This window comes from Pseudophryne corroboree, chromosome 2, assembly GCF_028390025.1.
Source record: "Pseudophryne corroboree isolate aPseCor3 chromosome 2, aPseCor3.hap2, whole genome shotgun sequence".
NCBI classification, from domain to species: Eukaryota; Metazoa; Chordata; class Amphibia; order Anura; family Myobatrachidae; genus Pseudophryne; species Pseudophryne corroboree.
Window position 1 is genome coordinate 1,013,510,181 of NC_086445.1, and position 20,957 is coordinate 1,013,531,137.

The 20,957-nt window shown below is 54.1% G+C and overlaps 1 protein-coding gene and 1 long non-coding RNA gene across 55 annotated transcripts in view; one reads left to right on the forward strand and one right to left on the reverse strand.

The window, feature by feature from the left end:
* Positions 1-20,490, reverse strand: part of LOC135050276 (uncharacterized) — a 78,623-nt gene extending 58,133 nt beyond the window's left edge. The window contains exon 1 of one of the 5 annotated variants that reach the window (XR_010241588.1): positions 20,472-20,490. This is a non-coding gene — a long non-coding RNA (uncharacterized LOC135050276). Of the gene's footprint in view, positions 1-5,611; positions 5,631-19,875; positions 20,045-20,321; positions 20,414-20,471 lie in introns of those variants that run through there. The other 4 variants (XR_010241591.1, XR_010241586.1, XR_010241587.1 and 1 more) reach the window with 4 other exon arrangements.
* LOC135050271 (uncharacterized) overlaps positions 1-20,957 on the forward strand; it is a 466,297-nt gene that overhangs the window by 250,853 nt on the left and 194,487 nt on the right. The gene's annotated exons all lie outside the window — the stretch shown is intronic.

Below are 20,957 nucleotides of genomic sequence, written 5' to 3' on the forward strand. Positions count from 1 at the left end.
CCTCTTGCTTCAGATGATGGCAGGGCAGGTTCAGGACTGTTTGCTGGTGCTCCAGTCTTCGGCACGCGGTGGCTGAATGCCGAAAGTGGCCCGCAATTCTTCGGGCCACCGACAGCATCTCTTGCACGCCCCTGTCGTTTTTTAAATAATTCTGCACCACCAAATTCAATGTATGTGCAAAACATGGGACGTGCTGGAATTTGCCCACATGTAATGCACGCACAATATTGGTGGCTTTGTCCGATGTCACAAATCCCCAGGAGAGTCCAGTTGGGGTAAGCCATTCTGCGATGATGTTCCTCAGTTTCCGTAAGAGGTTGTCAGCTGTGTGCCTCTTATGGAAAGCGGTGATACAAAGTGTAGCCTGCCTAGGAACGAGTTGGCGTTTGCGAGATGCTGCTACTGGTGCCGCCGCTGCTGTTCTTGCTGCGGGAGGCAATACATCTACCCAGTGGGCTGTCACAGTCATATAGTCCTGAGTCTGCCCTGCTCCACTTGTCCACATGTCCGTTGTTAAGTGGACATTGGGTACAACTGCATTTTTTAGGAATTCAGCGCTTCCATATTTTTTTCTTTTCTTTGCATTTTTTAGGACACTGGTGACTCTTTTTCTGACGTCTGTGTACATTTTCGGTATTGCCTGCCTAGAGAAATGGAACCTAGATGGTATTTGGTACCGGGGACACAGTACCTCAATCAAGTCTCTAGTTGCCTGTGAATTAACGGTGGATACCAGACACACGTTTCTCACCGCCCAGGCTGCCAAGGCCTGAGTTATCCGCTTTGCAGCAGGATGACTGCTGTAATATTTCATCTTCCTCGCAAAGGACTGTTGGACAGTCAATTGCTTACTGGAAGAAGTACAAGTGGTCTTCCGACTTCCCCTCTGGGATGACCATCGACTCCCAGCAGCAACAACAGCAGCACCAGCAGCAGTAGGCGTTACACTCAAGGATGCATCGGAGGAATCCCAGGCAGGAGAGGACTCGTCAGACTTGCAGTGACATGGCCTGCAGGACTATTGGCTTTCCTGTGTAAGGAGGAAATTGACACTGAGGGAGTTGGTGGTGTGGTTTGCAGGAGCTTGGTTATAAGAGGAAGGGATTTAGTGGTCAGTGGACTGCTTCCGCTGTCATCCAAAGTTTTTGAACTTGTCACTGACTTCTGATGAATGCGGTCCAAGTGACGTATAAGGGAGGATGTTCCTAGGCGGTTAACGTCCTTACCCCTACTTATTACAGCTTGACAAAGGCAACACACGGCTTGACACCAGTTGTCCGCATTTCTGTTGAAATAATTCCACACCGAAGGTGATTTTTTTTGTATTTTGACCAGGCATGTCAATGGCCATATTCGTCCCACGGACAACAGGTGTCTCCCCGGGTGCCTGACTTAAACAAACCACCTCACCATCAGAATCCTCCTTGTCAATTTCCTCCCCAGCGCCAGCAACACCCATATCCTCATCCTGGTGTACTTCAACAGTGTCATCTTCAATTTGACTATCAGGAACTGGACTGCGGGTGCTCCTTCCAGCAATTGCAGGGGGCGTGCAAATGGTGGAAGGCGCAACCTCTTCCCGTCCAGTGTTGGGAAGGTCAGGCATCGCAACCGACACAATTGGACTCTCCTTGGGGATTTGTGATTTAGAAGAACGCACAGTTCTTTGCTGTGCTTTTGCCATCTTAACTCTTTTAAGTTTTCTAGCAGGAGGATGAGTGCGTCCATCCTCAGGTGAAGCTGAACCACTAGCCTTGAATATAGGCCAGGGCCTCAGCCGTTCCTAGCCACTCCGTGTCGTAAATGGCACATTGGCAAGTTTACGCTTCTCCTCAGACGATTTTGATTTAGATTTTTGGGTCATTTTACTGAGCTTTATTTTTTTGGATTTTACATGCTCTCTACTATGACATTGTGCATCGGCCTTGGCAGACGACGTTGGCATTTCATCGTCTCGGCCATGACTAGTGGCAGCAGCTTCAGCACGAGGTGGAAGTGGATCTTGATCTTTCCCTATTATACCCTCTGCATTTTTGTTCTCCATTTTTTAATGTGTGGAATTATATGCCAGTAATATATCAATAGCAATGGCCTACTACTATATATACTGCGCACAACTAAAATGCACCACAGGTATGGATGGATAGTATACTTGACGACACAGAGGTAGGTAGAGCAGTGGCCTACTGTACCGTACTGCTATATATTATATACTGGTGGACAGCAAACTGTGCAAAACTGAAATGCACCACAGGTATGGATGGATAGTATACTTGACGACACAGAGGTAGGTAGAGCAGTGGCCTTCTGTACCGTACTGCTATATATTATATACTGGTGGTCAGCAAAATTATGCACTGTACTCCTACTATATACACTACAATGCAGCACAGATATGGAGCGTTTTTCAGGCAGAGAACGTATAATACTGGTGGTCACTGGTCACTGCTCAGCAAAACTCTGCACTGTACTCCATCTATATAATACTGGTGGTCCCCAGTCCCCACAATAAAGCAGTGTGAGCACAGATATATGCAGCACACTGAGCACAGATATGGAGCGTTTTTCAGGCAGAGAACTTATAATACTGGTGGTCACTGGTCAGCAAAACTCTGCACTGTACTCCTCCTATATAATACTGGTAGTCCCCACAATAAAGCAGTGTGAGCACAGATATATGCAGCACACTGAGCACAGATATGGAGCGTTGTTCAGGCAGAGAACGTATAATACAGGTGGTCACTGGTCAGCAAAACTCTGCACTGTACTCCTCCTATATAATACTGGTGGTCCCCAGTCCCCACAATAAAGCAGTGTGAGCACAGATATATGCAGCACACTGAGCACAGATATGGAGCGTTTTTCAGGCATAGAACGTATAATACTGGTGGTCACTGGTCAGCAAAACTCTGCACTGTACTCCTCCTATATAATACTGGTGGTCCCCAGTCCCCACAATAAAGCAGTGTGAGCACAGATATATGCAGCACACTGAGCACAGATATGGAGCATTTTTCAGGCAGAGAACGTATAATACTGGTGGTCACTGGTCAGCAAAACTCTGCACTGTACTCCTCCTATATAATACTGGTGGTCCCCAGTCCCCACAATAAAGCAGTGTGAGCACAGATATATGCAGCACACTGAGCACAGATATGGAGCGTTTTTCAGGCAGAGAACGTATAATACTGGTGGTCACTGGTCAGCAAAACTCTGCACTGTACTCCTCCTATATAATACTGGTGGTCCCCAGTCCCCACAATAAAGCAGTGTGAGCACAGATATATGCAGCACACTGAGCACAGATATGGAGCATTTTTCAGGCAGAGAACGTATAATACTGGTGGTCACTGGTCAGCAAAACTCTGCACTGTACTCCTCCTATATAATACTGGTGGTCCCCAGTCCCCACAATAAAGCAGTGTGAGCACAGATATATGCAGCACACTGAGCACAGATATGGAGGTTTTTTCAGGCAGAGAACGTATAATACTGGTGGTCACTGGTCAGCAAAACTCTGCACTGTACTCCTCCTATATAATACTGGTGGTCCCCAGTCCCCACAATAAAGCAGTGTGAGCACAGATATATGCAGCACACTGAGCACAGATATGGAGCATTTTTCAGGCAGAGAACGTATAATACTGGTGGTCACTGGTCAGCAAAACTCTGCACTGTACTCCTCCTATATAATACTGGTGGTCCCCAGTCCCCACAATAAAGCAGTGTGAGCACAGATATATGCAGCACACTGAGCACAGATATGGAGCGTTTTTCAGGCAGAGAACGTATAATACTGGTGGTCACTGGTCAGCAAAACTCTGCACTGTACTCCTCCTATATAATACTGGTGGTCCCCAGTCCCCACAATAAAGCAGTGTGAGCACAGATATATGCAGCACACTGAGCACAGATATGGAGCATTTTTCAGGCAGAGAACGTATAATACTGGTGGTCACTGGTCAGCAAAACTCTGCACTGTACTCCTCCTATATAATACTGGTGGTCCCCAGTCCCCACAATAAAGCAGTGTGAGCACAGATATATGCAGCACACTGAGCACAGATATGGAGGTTTTTTCAGGCAGAGAACGTATAATACTGGTGGTCACTGGTCAGCAAAACTCTGCACTGTACTCCTCCTATATAATACTGGTGGTCCCCAGTCCCCACAATAAAGCAGTGTGAGCACAGATATATGCAGCACACTGAGCACAGATATGGAGCGTTTTTCAGGCATAGAACGTATAATACTGGTGGTCACTGGTCAGCAAAACTCTGCACTGTACTCCTCCTATATAATACTGGTGGTCCCCAGTCCCCACAATAAAGCAGTGTGAGCACAGATATATGCAGCACACTGAGCACAGATATGGAGCGTTGTTCAGGCAGAGAATGTATAATACAGGTGGTCACTGGTCAGCAAAACTCTGCACTGTACTCCTCCTATATAATACTGGTGGTCCCCAGTCCCCACAATAAAGCAGTGTGAGCACAGATATATGCAGCACACTGAGCACAGATATGGAGCGTTTATCAGGCAGAGAACGTATAATACTGGTGGTCACTGGTCAGCAAAACTCTGCACTGTACTCCTATATAATACTGGTGGTCCCCAGTCCCCACAATAAAGCAGTGTGAGCACAGATATATGCAGCACACTGAGCACAGATATGGAGCGTTTTTCAGGCAGAGAACTTATAATACTGGTGGTCACTGGTCAGCAAAACTCTGCACTGTACTCCTCCTATATAATACTGGTAGTCCCCACAATAAAGCAGTGTGAGCACAGATATATGCAGCACACTGAGCACAGATATGGAGCGTTGTTCAGGCAGAGAATGTATAATACAGGTGGTCACTGGTCAGCAAAACTCTGCACTGTACTCCTCCTATATAATACTGGTGGTCCCCAGTCCCCACAATAAAGCAGTGTGAGCACAGATATATGCAGCACACTGAGCACAGATATGGAGCGTTTTTCAGGCAGAGAACGTATAATACTGGTGGTCACTGGTCAGCAAAACTCTGCACTGTACTCCTCCTATATAATACTGGTGGTCCCCAGTCCCCACAATAAAGCAGTGTGAGCACAGATATATGCAGCACACTGAGCACAGATATGGAGCGTTTTTCAGGCAGAGAACGTATAATACTGGTGGTCACTGGTCAGCAAAACTCTGCACTGTACTCCTCCTATATAATACTGCTGGTCCCCAGTCCCCACAATAAAGCAGTGAGCACAGATATTTGCAGCCACCTGAATAAAACTGAGAGGACGCCAGCCACGTCCTCTCACTATCATTTCCAATGCACGAGTGAAAAATGGCTGCGACGCGCGGCTTTATATAGAATCCGAATCTCGCGAGAATCCGACCGCGGGATGATGACTTTCGAGCGCGCTCGGGTTAACCGAGCAAGGCGGGAAGATCCGAGTTGCTCGGACCCGTGCAAAAAAAGGTGAAGTTCGGGCGGGTTCGGATTCCGACGAACCGAACCCGCTCATCACTAATTAAAACATCCATAGGTGCTGAATGTAGGCAGTGCAAACAGTCCCAAGGTGCTGATATTATTCCACCAGAGCATGCAAAAACAACAAAACACTAGTTTACCTGGAATATCCAATTTACATATCATGGTCACAGACAGCAGTGGTGTAAAACTAACGCCATCTCCACTCAGAAAGACACACGGCACTAAACAGAATATAATACTCAATATAAAAAATGCTTACTAAAAAACACATAAATGCAACAGATCAGGAAATGCATAATAAATACCTAAACATCCAGCAAGGTGTACACTGGTGCAACACCTGGCAGGTCACGGCGAAGGCGTCCGCAGGGCATACTTGCCTACATTTGAAAACTAGTTTCAGGGAGAATATAGGAAGTTAGAAGAGTTGCGCGGCGCTCCATTGAGGAAGGTGGGGGGGAGGGGGGTTCATGCTCTGCCCAAAGGGATGAGTCTAACTCCACCCAAGGGCGTATCTATTGCCACTCGAGGTTGTACTGCAGTGGCAGGTGAAAACTATAGTACTAAGATGTAGACGTGGCTGCTGCCACTTGCTAGATATATTGGCAATAAATTACATTAGCAACCGCATAATTATAGAGACAAATTGGATCGGATATTTTAATACGTGGTTTCCCCATACCCACGCAGTGTCCCTCATACCCACACAGTGTCCAGCATGCATTCCCCATACCCACACAGTGTCCCTCATACCCACACAGTGCCCAGCATGCATTCCCCAAACCCACGCAGTGTCCCTCATACCCACACAGTGCCCAGCATGCATTCCCCATACCCACACAGTGTCCCTCATACCCACACAGTGCCCAGCATGCATTCCCCATACCCAGTGCCCAGCATGCATTCCCCATACCCACGCAGTGTCCCTCATACCAACACAGTGCCCAGCATGCATTCCCCATACCCACACAGTGTCCCTCATACCCACACAGTGCCCAGCATGCATTCCCCATACCCAGCATGCATTCCCCATACCCACACAGTGTCCCTCATACCCACACAGTGCCCAGCATGCATTCCCCATACCCAGTGCCCAGCATGCATTCCCCATACCCACACAGTGTCCCTCATACCCACACAGTGCCCAGCATGCATTCCCCATACCCACGCAGCATTCCCCATACCCATGCAGTGTCCCTCATACCCACACAGTGCCCAGCATGCATTCCCCATACCCACGCAGTGTCCCTCATACCCACACAGTGCCCAGCATGCATTCCCCATACCCACGCAGTGTCCCTCATACCCACAGTGCCCAGCATGCATTCCCCATACCCACAGTGTCCCTCATACCCACAGTGCCCAGCATGCATTCCCCATACCCACGCAGTGTCCCTCATACCCACACAGTGCCCAGCATGCATTCCCCATACCCACGCAGTGTCCCTCATACCCACACAGTGCCCAGCATGCATTCCCCATACCCACGCAGTGTCCCTCATACCCACAGTGCCCAGCATGCATTCCCCATACCCACGCAGTGTCCCTCATACCCACAGTGCCCAGCATGCATTCCCCATACCCACGCAGTGTCCCTCATACCCACAGTGCCCAGCATGCATTCCCCATACCCACACAGTGTCCCTCATACCCACAGTGCCCAGCATGCATTCCCCATACCCACGCAGTGTCCCTCATACCCACAGTGCCCAGCATGCATTCCCCATACCCACACAGTGCCCAGCATGCATTCCCCATACCCACACAGTGTCCCTCATACCCACACAGTGCCCAGCATGCATTCCCCATACCCACGCAGTGTCCCTCATACCCACACAGTGCCCAGCATGCATTCCCCATACCCACGCAGTGTCCCTCATACCCACACAGTGCCCAGCATGCATTCCCCATACCCACGCAGTGTCCCTCATACCCACAGTGCCCAGCATGCATTCTCCATACCCACGCAGTGTCCCTCATACCCACACAGTGCCCAGCATGCATTCCCCATACCCACGCAGTGTCCCTCATACCCACAGTGCCCAGCATGCATTCCACATACCCACACAGTGTCCCTCATACCCACACAGTGCCCAGCATGCATTCCCCATACCCACACAGTGTCCCTCATACCCACACAGTGCCCAGCATGCATTCCCCATACCCACGCAGTGTCCCTCATACCCACAGTGCCCAGCATGCATTCCCCATACCCACGCAGTGTCCCTCATACCCACACAGTGCCCAGCATGCATTCCCCATACCCACGCAGTGTCCCTCATACCCACAGTGCCCAGCATGCATTCCCCATACCCACGCAGTGTCCCTCATACCCACAGTGCCCAGCATGCATTCCCCATACCCACGCAGTGTCCCTCATACCCACACAGTGCCCAGCATGCATTCCCCATACCCACACAGTGTCCCTCATACCCACACAGTGCCCAGCATGCATTCCCCATACCCACACAGTGTCCCTCATACCCACACAGTGCCCAGCATGCATTCCCCATACCCACACAGTGTCCCTCATACCCACACAGTGCCCAGCATGCATTCCCCATACCCACACAGTGTCCCTCATACCCACACAGTGCCCAGCATGCATTCCCCATACCCACACAGTGTCCCTCATACCCACACAGTGCCCAGCATGCATTCCCCATACCCACACAGTGTCCCTCATACCCACACAGTGCCCAGCATGCATTCCCCATACCCACACAGTGTCCCTCATACCCACACAGTGCCCAGCATGCATTCCCCATACCCACACAGTGTCCCTCATACCCACACAGTGCCCAGCATGCATTCCCCATACCCACACAGTGTCCCTCATACCCACACAGTGCCCAGCATGCATTCCCCATACCCAGTGCCCAGCATGCATTCCCCATACCCACACAGTGTCCCTCATACCCACACAGTGCCCAGCATGCATTCCCCATACCCAGTGCCCAGCATGCATTCCCAATACCCACACAGTGTCCCTCATACCCACACAGTGCCCAGCATGCATTCCCCATACCCACGCAGCATTACCCATACCCATGCAGTGTCCCTCATATCCACACAGTGCCCAGCATGCATTCCCCATACCCACGCAGTGTCCCTCATACCCACAGTGCCCAGCATGCATTCCCCATACCCACACAGTGTCCCACATACCCACAGTGCCCAGCATGCATTCCCCATACCCACACAGTGTCCCACATACCCACAGTGCCCAGCATGCATTCCCCATACCCACGCAGTGTCCCTCATACCCACACAGTGCCCAGCATGCATTCCCCATACCCACGCAGTGTCCCTCATACCCACACAGTGCCCAGCATGCATTCCCCATACCCACGCAGTGTCCCTCATACCCACAGTGCCCAGCATGCATTCCCCATACCCACGCAGTGTCCCTCATACCCACACAGTGCCCAGCATGCATTCCCCATACCCACGCAGTGTCCCTCATACCCACACAGTGCCCAGCATGCATTCCCCATACCCACGCAGTGTCCCTCATACCCACAGTGCCCAGCATGCATTCCCCATACCCACGCAGTGTCCCTCATACCCACAGTGCCCAGCATGCATTCCCCATACCCACGCAGTGTCCCTCATACCCACACAGTGCCCAGCATGCATTCCCCATACCCACACAGTGTCCCTCATACCCACACAGTGCCCAGCATGCATTCCCCATACCCACGCAGTGTCCCTCATACCCACACAGTGCCCAGCATGCATTCCCCATACCCACGCAGTGTCCCTCATACCCACAGTGCCCAGCATGCATTCCCCATACCCACGCAGTGTCCCTCATACCCACACAGTGCCCAGCATGCATTCCCCATACCCACGCAGTGTCCCTCATACCCACAGTGCCCAGCATGCATTCCCCATACCCACACAGTGTCCCTCATACCCACACAGTGCCCAGCATGCATTCCCCATACCCACACAGTGTCCCTCATACCCACACAGTGCCCAGCATGCATTCCCCATACCCACACAGTGTCCCTCATACCCACACAGTGCCCAGCATGCATTCCCCATACCCACACAGTGTCCCTCATACCCACACAGTGCCCAGCATGCATTCCCCATACCCAGTGCCCAGCATGCATTCCCCATACCCACAGTGTCCCTCATACCCACACAGTGCCCAGCATGCATTCCCCATACCCAGTGCCCAGCATGCATTCCCAATACCCACACAGTGTCCCTCATACCCACACAGTGCCCAGCATGCATTCCCCATACCCACGCAGCATTCCCCATACCCATGCAGTGTCCCTCATACCCACACAGTGCCCAGCATGCATTCCCCATACCCACGCAGTGTCCCTCATACCCACAGTGCCCAGCATGCATTCCCCATACCCACGCAGTGTCCCTCATACCCACAGTGCCCAGCATGCATTCCCCATACCCACACAGTGTCCCTCATACCCACAGTGCCCAGCATGCATTCCCCATACCCACGCAGTGTCCCTCATACCCACACAGTGCCCAGCATGCATTCCCCATACCCACGCAGTGTCCCTCATACCCACACAGTGCCCAGCATGCATTCCCCATACCCACGCAGTGTCCCTCATACCCACAGTGCCCAGCATGCATTCCCCATACCCACACAGTGTCCCTCATACCCACACAGTGCCCAGCATGCATTCCCCATACCCACACAGTGTCCCTCATACCCACACAGTGCCCAGCATGCATTCCCCATACCCACAGTGTCCCTCATACCCACACAGTGCCCAGCATGCATTCCCCATACCCAGTGCCCAGCATGCATTCCCCATACCCACACAGTGTCCCTCATACTCACACAGTGCCCAGCATGCATTCCCCATACCCAGTGCCCAGCATGCATTCCCAATACCCACACAGTGTCCCTCATACCCACACAGTGCCCAGCATGCATTCCCCATACCCACGCAGCATTCCCCATACCCATGCAGTGTCCCTCATACCCACACAGTGCCCAGCATGCATTCCCCATACCCACGCAGTGTCCCTCATACCCACACAGTGCCCAGCATGCATTCCCCATACCCACGCAGTGTCCCTCATACCCACAGTGCCCAGCATGCATTCCCCATACCCACGCAGTGTCCCTCATACCCACACAGTGCCCAGCATGCATTCCCCATACCCACACAGTGTCCCTCATACCCACACAGTGCCCAGCATGCATTCCCCATACCCACACAGTGTCCCTCATACCCACACAGTGCCCAGCATGCATTCCCCATACCCACACAGTGTCCCTCATACCCACACAGTGCCCAGCATGCATTGCCCATACCCACGCAGTGTCCCTCATACCCACAGTGCCCAGCATGCATTCCCCATACCCACGCAGTGTCCCTCATACCCACACAGTGCCCAGCATGCATTCCCCATACCCACACAGTGTCCCTCATACCCACACAGTGCCCAGCATGCATTCCCCATACCCACACAGTGCCCAGCATGCATTCCCCATACCCACACAGTGTCCCTCATACCCACACAGTGCCCAGCATGCATTCCCCATACCCACAGTGTCCCTCATACCCACACAGTGCCCAGCATGCATTCCCCATACCCACACAGTGTCCCTCATACCCACACAGTGCCCAGCATGCATTCCCCATACCCACGCAGTGTCCCTCATACCCACACAGTGCCCAGCATGCATTCCCCATACCCACGCAGTGTCCCTCATACCCACACAGTGCCCAGCATGCATTCCCCATACCCACACAGTGTCCCTCATACCCACACAGTGCCCAGCATGCATTCCCCATACCCACACAGTGTCCCTCATACCCACACAGTGCCCAGCATGCATTCCCCATACCCACACAGTGCCCAGCATGCATTCCCCATACCCACACAGTGTCCCTCATACCCACACAGTGCCCAGCATGCATTCCCCATACCGACACAGTGTCCCTCATACCCACACAGTGCCCAGCATGCATTCCCCATACCCACACAGTGTCCCTCATACCCACACAGTGCCCAGCATGCATTCCCCATACCCACACAGTGTCCCTCATACCCACACAGTGCCCAGCATGCATTCCCCATACCCACACAGTGTCCCTCATACCCACACAGTGCCCAGCATGCATTCCCCATACCCACAGTGTCCCTCATACCCACACAGTGCCCAGCATGCATTCCCCATACCCACACAGTGTCCCTCATACCCACACAGTGCCCAGCATGCATTCCCCATACCCACGCAGTGTCCCTCATACCCAGCATGCATTCCCCATACCCACGCAGTGTCCCTCATACCCACAGTGCCCAGCATGCATTCCCCATACCCACGCAGTGTCCCTCATACCCACACAGTGCCCAGCATGCATTCCCCATACCCACGCAGTGTCCCTCATACCCACAGTGCCCAGCATGCATTCCCCATACCCACGCAGTGTCCCTCATACCCACACAGTGCCCAGCATGCATTCCCCATACCCACACAGTGTCCCTCATACCCACACAGTGCCTAGCATGCATTCCCCATACCCACACAGTGTCCCTCATACCCACACAGTGCCCAGCATGCATTCCCCATACCTCCCTCATACCCACACAGTGCCTAGCATGCATTCCCCATACCTACGCAGTGTCCCTCATACCCACAGTGCCCAGCATGCATTCCCCATACCCACAGTGTCCCTCATACCCACACAGTGCCCAGCATGCATTCCCCATACCCACACAGTGCCCAGCATGCATTCCCCATACCCACACAGTGTCCCTCATACCCACACAGTGCCCAGCATGCATTCCCCATACCCACACAGTGTCCAGCATGCATTCCCCATACCCACACAGTGTCCCTCATACCCACACAGTGCCCAGCATGCATTCCCCATACCCACACAGTGTCCCTCATACCCACACAGTGCCCAGCATGCATTCCCCATACCCACACAGTGTCCCTCATACCCACACAGTGCCCAGCATGCATTCCCCATACCCACGCAGTGTCCCTCATACCCACAGTGCCCAGCATGCATTCCCCATACCCACACAGTGTCCCTCATACCCACACAGTGCCCAGCATGCATTCCCCATACCCACACAGTGTCCCTCATACCCACACAGTGCCCAGCATGCATTCCCCATACCCACACAGTGTCCCTCATACCCACACAGTGCCCAGCATGCATTCCCCATACCCACGCAGTGTCCCTCATACCCACACAGTGCCCAGCATGCATTCCCCATACCCACACAGTGTCCCTCATACCCACACAGTGCCCAGCATGCATTCCCCATACCCACACAGTGTCCCTCATACCCACACAGTGCCCAGCATGCATTCCCCATACCCACGCAGTGTCCCTCATACCCACAGTGCCCAGCATGCATTCCCCATACCCACGCAGTGTCCCTCATACCCACACAGTGCCCAGCATGCATTCCCCATACCCACGCAGTGTCCCTCATACCCACAGTGCCCAGCATGCATTCCCCATACCCATGCAGTGTCCCTCATACCCACACAGTGCCCAGCATGCATTCCCCATACCCACACAGTGTCCCTCATACCCACACAGTGCCCAGCATGCATTCCCCATACCCACACAGTGTCCCTCATACCCACACAGTGCCCAGCATGCATTCCCCATACCCACAGTGTCCCTCATACCCACACAGTGCCCAGCATGCATTCCCCATACCCACACAGTGCCCAGCATGCATTCCCTATACCCACACAGTGTCCCTCATACCCACACAGTGCCCAGCATGCATTCCCCATACCCACACAGTGTCCCTCATACCCACACAGTGCCCAGCATGCATTCCCCATACCCACACAGTGTCCCTCATACCCACACAGTGCCCAGCATGCATTCCCCATACCCACAGTGTCCCTCATACCCACACAGTGCCCAGCATGCATTCCCCATACCCACGCAGTGTCCCTCATACCCACACAGTGCCCAGCATGCATTCCCCATACCCACGCAGTGTCCCTCATACCCACAGTGCCCAGCATGCATTCCCCATACCCACGCAGTGTAACTCATACCCACACAGTGCCCAGCATGCATTCCCCATACCCACACAGTGTCCCTCATACCCACACAGTGCCCAGCATGCATTCCCCATACCTCCCTCATACCCACACAGTGCCCAGCATGCATTCCCCATACCCACGCAGTGTCCCTCATACCCACACAGTGCCCAGCATGCATTCCCCATAAGAACGCAGTGTCCCTCATACCCACACAGTGCCCAGCATGCATTCCCCATACCCACGCAGTGTCCCTCATACCCACAGTGCCCAGCATGCATTCCCCATACCCACGCAGTGTAACTCATACAAACACAGTGCCTAGCATGCATTCCCCATACCCACACAGTGTCCCTCATACCCACACAGTGCCCAGCATGCATTCCCCATACCTCCCTCATACCCACACAGTGCCCAGCATGCATTCCCCATACCCACGCAGTGTCCCTCATACCCACAGTGCCCAGCATGCATTCCCCATACCCACGCAGTGTCCCTCATACCCACAGTGCCCAGCATGCATTCCCCATACCCACGCAGTGTCCCTCATACCCACACAGTGCCCAGCATGCATTCCCCATACCCACACAGTGTCCCTCATACCCACACAGTGCCCAGCATGCATTCCCCATACCCACACAGTGCCCAGCATGCATTCCCCATACCCACACAGTGTCCCTCATACCCACACAGTGCCCAGCATGCATTCCCCATACCCACGCAGTGTCCCTCATACCCACACAGTGCCCAGCATGCATTCCCCATACCCACGCAGTGTCCCTCATACCCACAGTGCCCAGCATGCATTCCCCATACCCACGCAGTGTCCCTCATACCCACACAGTGCCCAGCATGCATTCCCCATACCCACACAGTGTCCCTCATACCCACACAGTGCCCAGCATGCATTCCCCATACCCACACAGTGTCCCTCATACCCACAGTGCCCAGCATGCATTCCCCATACCCACGCAGTGTCCCTCATACCCACAGTGCCCAGCATGCATTCCCCATACCCACACAGTGTCCCTCATACCCACACAGTGCCCAGCATGCATTCCCCATACCCACACAGTGTCCCTCATACCCACACAGTGCCCAGCATGCATTCCCCATACCCACACAGTGTCCCTCATACCCACACAGTGCCCAGCATGCATTCCCCATACCCACGCAGTGTCCCTCATACCCACACAGTGCCCAGCATGCATTCCCCATACCCACGCAGTGTCCCTCATACCCACAGTGCCCAGCATGCATTCCCCATACCCACGCAGTGTCCCTCATACCCACACAGTGCCCAGCATGCATTCCCCATACCCACACAGTGTCCCTCATACCCACACAGTGCCCAGCATGCATTCCCCATACCCACACAGTGTCCCTCATACCCACACAGTGCCCAGCATGCATTCCCCATACCCACGCAGTGTCCCTCATACCCACAGTGCCCAGCATGCATTCCCCATACCCACGCAGTGTCCCTCATACCCACACAGTGCCCAGCATGCATTCCCCATACCCACGCAGTGTCCCTCATACCCACAGTGCCCAGCATGCATTCCCAATACCCACGCAGTGTCCCTCATACCCACACAGTGCCCAGCATGCATTCCCCATACCCACACAGTGTCCCTCATACCCACACAGTGCCCAGCATGCACCCCTCAAAACCACAGTGCCCAATCATATACCACTCCATACCGACACAGTGCCCAACATACATCACCCCATACCCACAGTGCCCAGCATTCGCCCCCAATGCCCACGCAGTGTCCCTCATACCCACACAGTGCCCAGCATGCATTCCCCATACCCACACAGTGTCCCTCATACCCATACAGTGCCCAGCATGCATTCCCCATACCCACACAGTGTCCCTCATACCCACACAGTGCCCAGCATGCATTCCCCATACCCACACAGTGTCCCTCATACCCACACAGTGCCCAGCATGCATTCCCCATACCCACACAGTGCCCAGCATGCATTCCCCATACCCACGCAGTGTCCCTCATACCCACACAGTGCCCAGCATGCATTCCCCATACCCACGCAGTGTCCCTCATACCCACAGTGCCCAGCATGCATTCCCCATACCCACGCAGTGTCCCTCATACCCACACAGTGCCCAGCATGCATTCCCCATACCCACACAGTGTCCCTCATACCCACACAGTGCCTAGCATGCATTCCCCATACCCACACAGTGTCCCTCATACCCACACAGTGCCCAGCATGCATTCCCCATACCTCCCTCATACCCACACAGTGCCCAGCATGCATTCCCCATACCCACGCAGTGTCCCTCATACCCACAGTGCCCAGCATGCATTCCCCATACCCACACAGTGCCCAGCATGCATTCCCCATACCCACACAGTGCCCAGCATGCATTCCCCATACCCACAGTGTCCCTCATACCCACACAGTGCCCAGCATGCATTCCCCATACCCACACAGTGCCCAGCATGCATTCCCCATACCCACACAGTGTCCCTCATACCCACACAGTGCCCAGCATGCATTCCCCATACCCACGCAGTGTCCCTCATACCCACAGTGCCCAGCATGCATTCCCCATACCCACGCAGTGTCCCTCATACCCACACAGTGCCCAGCATGCATTCCCCATACCCACACAGTGTCCCTCATACCCACACAGTGCCCAGCATGCATTCCCCATACCCACACAGTGTCCCTCATACCCACACAGTGCCCAGCATGCATTCCCCATACCCACGCAGTGTCCCTCATACCCACACAGTGCCCAGCATGCATTCCCCATACCCACGCAGTGTCCCTCATACCCACAGTGCCCAGCATGCATTCCCCATACCCACGCAGTGTCCCTCATACCCACACAGTGCCCAGCATGCATTCCCCATACCCACGCAGTGTCCCTCATACCCACAGTGCCCAGCATGCATTCCCCATACCCACGCAGTGTCCCTCATACCCACACAGTGCCCAGCATGCATTCCCCATACCCACACAGTGTCCCTCATACCCACACAGTGCCCAGCATGCATTCCCCATACCCACACAGTGTCCCTCATACCCACACAGTGCCCAGCATGCATTCCCCATACCCACACAGTGTCCCTCATACCCACACAGTGCCCAGCATGCATTCCCCATACCCACGCAGTGTCCCTCATACCCACAGTGCCCAGCATGCATTCCCCATACCCACGCAGTGTCCCTCATACCCACAGTGCCCAGCATGCATTCCCCATACCCACGCAGTGTCCCTCATACCCACACAGTGCCCAGCATGCATTCCCCATACCCACGCAGTGTAACTCATACCCACACAGTGCCCAGCATGCATTCCCCATACCCACACAGTGTCCCTCATACCCACACAGTGCCCAGCATGCATTCCCCATACCTCCCTCATACCCACACAGTGCCCAGCATGCATTCCCCATACCCACGCAGTGTCCCTCATACCCACACAGTGCCCAGCATGCATTCCCCATACCAACGCAGTGTCCCTCATACCCACACAGTGCCCAGCATGCATTCCCCATACCCACGCAGTGTCCCTCATACCCACAGTGCCCAGCATGCATTCCCCATACCCACGCAGTGTAACTCATACAAACACAGTGCCTAGCATGCATTCCCCATACCCACACAGTGTCCCTCATACCCACACAGTGCCCAGCATGCATTCCCCATACCTCCCTCATACCCACACAGTGCCCAGCATGCATTCCCCATACCCACGCAGTGTCCCTCATACCCACAGTGCCCAGCATGCATTCCCCATACCCACGCAGTGTCCCTCATACCCACAGTGCCCAGCATGCATTCCCCATACCCACGCAGTGTCCCTCATACCCACACAGTGCCCAGCATGCATTCCCCATACCCACACAGTGTCCCTCATACCCACACAGTGCCCAGCATGCATTCCCCATACCCACACAGTGCCCAGCATGCATTCCCCATACCCACACAGTGTCCCTCATACCCACACAGTGCCCAGCATGCATTCCCCATACCCACGCAGTGTCCCTCATACCCACACAGTGCCCAGCATGCATTCCCCATACCCACGCAGTGTCCCTCATACCCACAGTGCCCAGCATGCATTCCCCATACCCACGCAGTGTCCCTCATACCCACAGTGCCCAGCATGCATTCCCCATACCCACACAGTGTCCCTCATACCCACACAGTGCCCAGCATGCATTCCCCATACCCACACAGTGTCCCTCATACCCACACAGTGCCCAGCATGCATTCCCCATACCCACGCAGTGTCCCTCATACCCACACAGTGCCCAGCATGCATTCCCCATACCCACGCAGTGTCCCTCATACCCACAGTGCCCAGCATGCATTCCCCATACCCACGCAGTGTCCCTCATACCCACACAGTGCCCAGCATGCATTCCCCATACCCACACAGTGTCCCTCATACCCACACAGTGCCCAGCATGCATTCCCCATACCCACACAGTGTCCCTCATACCCACACAGTGCCCAGCATGCATTCCCCATACCCACGCAGTGTCCCTCATACCCACAGTGCCCAGCATGCATTCCCCATACCCACGCAGTGTCCCTCATACCCACACAGTGCCCAGCATGCATTCCCCATACCCACGCAGTGTCCCTCATACCCACAGTGCCCAGCATGCATTCCCAATACCCACGCAGTGTCCCTCATACCCACACAGTGCCCAGCATGCATTCCCCATACCCACACAGTGTCCCTCATACCCACACAGTGCCCAGCATGCACCCCTCAAAACCACAGTGCCCAATCATATACCACTCCATACCGACACAGTGCCCAACATACATCACCCCATACCCACAGTGCCCAGCATTCGCCCCCAATGCCCACGCAGTGTCCCTCATACCCACACAGTGCCCAGCATGCATTCCCCATACCCACACAGTGTCCCTCATACCCATACAGTGCCCAGCATGCATTCCCCATACCCACACAGTGTCCCTCATACCCACACAGTGCCCAGCATGCATTCCCCATACCCACACAGTGTCCCTCATACCCACACAGTGCCCAGCATGCATTCCCCATACCCACACAGTGCCCAGCATGCATTCCCCATACCCACGCAGTGTCCCTCATACCCACACAGTGCCCAGCATGCATTCCCCATACCCACGCAGTGTCCCTCATACCCACAGTGCCCAGCATGCATTCCCCATACCCACGCAGTGTCCCTCATACCCACACAGTGCCCAGCATGCATTCCCCATACCCACAGTGTCCCTCATACCCACACAGTGCCTAGCATGCATTCCCCATACCCACACAGTGTCCCTCATACCCACACAGTGCCCAGCATGCATTCCCCATACCTCCCTCATACCCACACAGTGCCCAGCATGCATTCCCCATACCCACGCAGTGTCCCTCATACCCACAGTGCCCAGCATGCATTCCCCATACCCACACAGTGCCCAGCATGCATTCCCCATACCCACACAGTGCCCAGCATGCATTCCCCATACCCACAGTGTCCCTCATACCCACACAGTGCCCAGCATGCATTCCCCATACCCACACAGTGCCCAGCATGCATTCCCCATACCCACACAGTGTCCCTCATACCCACACAGTGCCCAGCATGCATTCCCCATACCCACACAGTGTCCCTCATACCCACACAGTGCCTAGCATGCATTCCCCATACCCACACAGTGTCCCTCATACCCACACAGTGTCCCTCATACCCACACAGTGCCTAGCATGCATTCCCCACACAGTGTCCCTCATACCCACACAGTGTCCCTCATACCCACACAGTGCCCAGCATGCATTCCCCATACCCACACAGTGCCCAGCATGCATTCCCCATACCCACACAGTGTCCCTCATACCCACACAGTGCCCAGCATGCATTCCCCATACCCACACAGTGTCCCTCATACCCACACAGTGCCCAGCATGCATTCCCCATACCCACACAGTGTCCCTCATACCCACAGTGCCCAGCATGCATTCCCCATACCCACACAGTGTCCCTCATACCCACACAGTGCCCAGCATGCATTCCCCATACCCACACAGTGTCCCTCATACCCACACAGTGCCCAGCATGCATCACCCCATACCCACAGTGCCCAGTATTCGCCCCCAATGCCCACACAGTGTCCAGCATACCTCCCACACGCATACAATATCTACAGCCCCCATATCCCAGTGTCCAGCATACACTCCCTCATACTCATAAGTGCCCAGCATAACCCCCAACCCCCACTCCCAAACCCACAGTTTCCCAGCACACACAGCACAAACCAGCACCCCCTACCCCCCCCCCCCCCCCCCCGTATCCACATAGTGCCAGACATAGTACACACATAGCTGATAAGTAAAATAATCAGCTCTACCTGATGCAAATTCAAAGCATCCGCCACAGCCCCTGAGGAGCACCACAGATCAGGGACATATGGATGACGGGACGGTGATAGCTTTCCTCACTGCAGGGGGGTGACGATCACATTACAGGAGTTCTATAATAAACACCTCTCTGTCACTTGCTCTCACCCTGGTGGCCGGCGGCAGTAACTGCATCTAGAGACTAAACCAAGATCCAGGCTACGGTGCACTGCGCAATAAGGTGAGACCCCATTGCGGCGGGGCAGGGGAATCCGGGGTTTTAAATTAGCTTTCCGGGGCAGCGGGGTAATGTACCGTGATCCGGGAGCCTCCCGCTGGATGCAGGAGAGTAGGTAAGTATGCCGCAGGGTAATGAACACACTGTAAACAGAGAATAATAAAACCTCACCATTCCCAATGCGTCACAGGTTAGAACATATATGAAGCAGTAACTTACATAGTCACACAAGTCGCCATGTTCACCAGGGCTGCACAAGGAGCACAGCCTGCGACCGGAAGTATATATACCACCTGACCCGGAAGTACCACAGACCAAGCTACAAATAACAGCCCAAATGGAAATATATATGTAAACAAGAACAATTACCAGCCATATGAACCAGCTCAAAAGACTCAGCAGAGGGCGCCGGGTGTTCACACCGCCTGCGCAGTTATACACACTAGTAGCGCACCATCATACCCGGGACGCCGTGCGTTCCACGTACCGGAACCCGGAAGTGGTTTGCGTTCCCCTGCGCAACAGTAGTGTACGCACACCACTTCTGACGCTGACACACCAGTCACAATTAGTCAAGTACATACCAACATTAAACTCAGTAAATGCTGCCGGGCCCGAACACAGCCCACGCGGCAGAGCAAGGCCACCATATCCAGGCCGCTGAGCATTCCATTAACCAGAACTAGGGACTCTATGCGTTCCACCTGCCCACATTCACCGGAACCAGGAACTCCATGCGTTCCACCTATCTACAAAGGGGCATGTATACATCTTCCCTTACTCAAATACATAACACCACTAGGGAAAATACATTTCTCCAACGTCCTAGTGGATGCTGGGGACTCCGTCAGGACC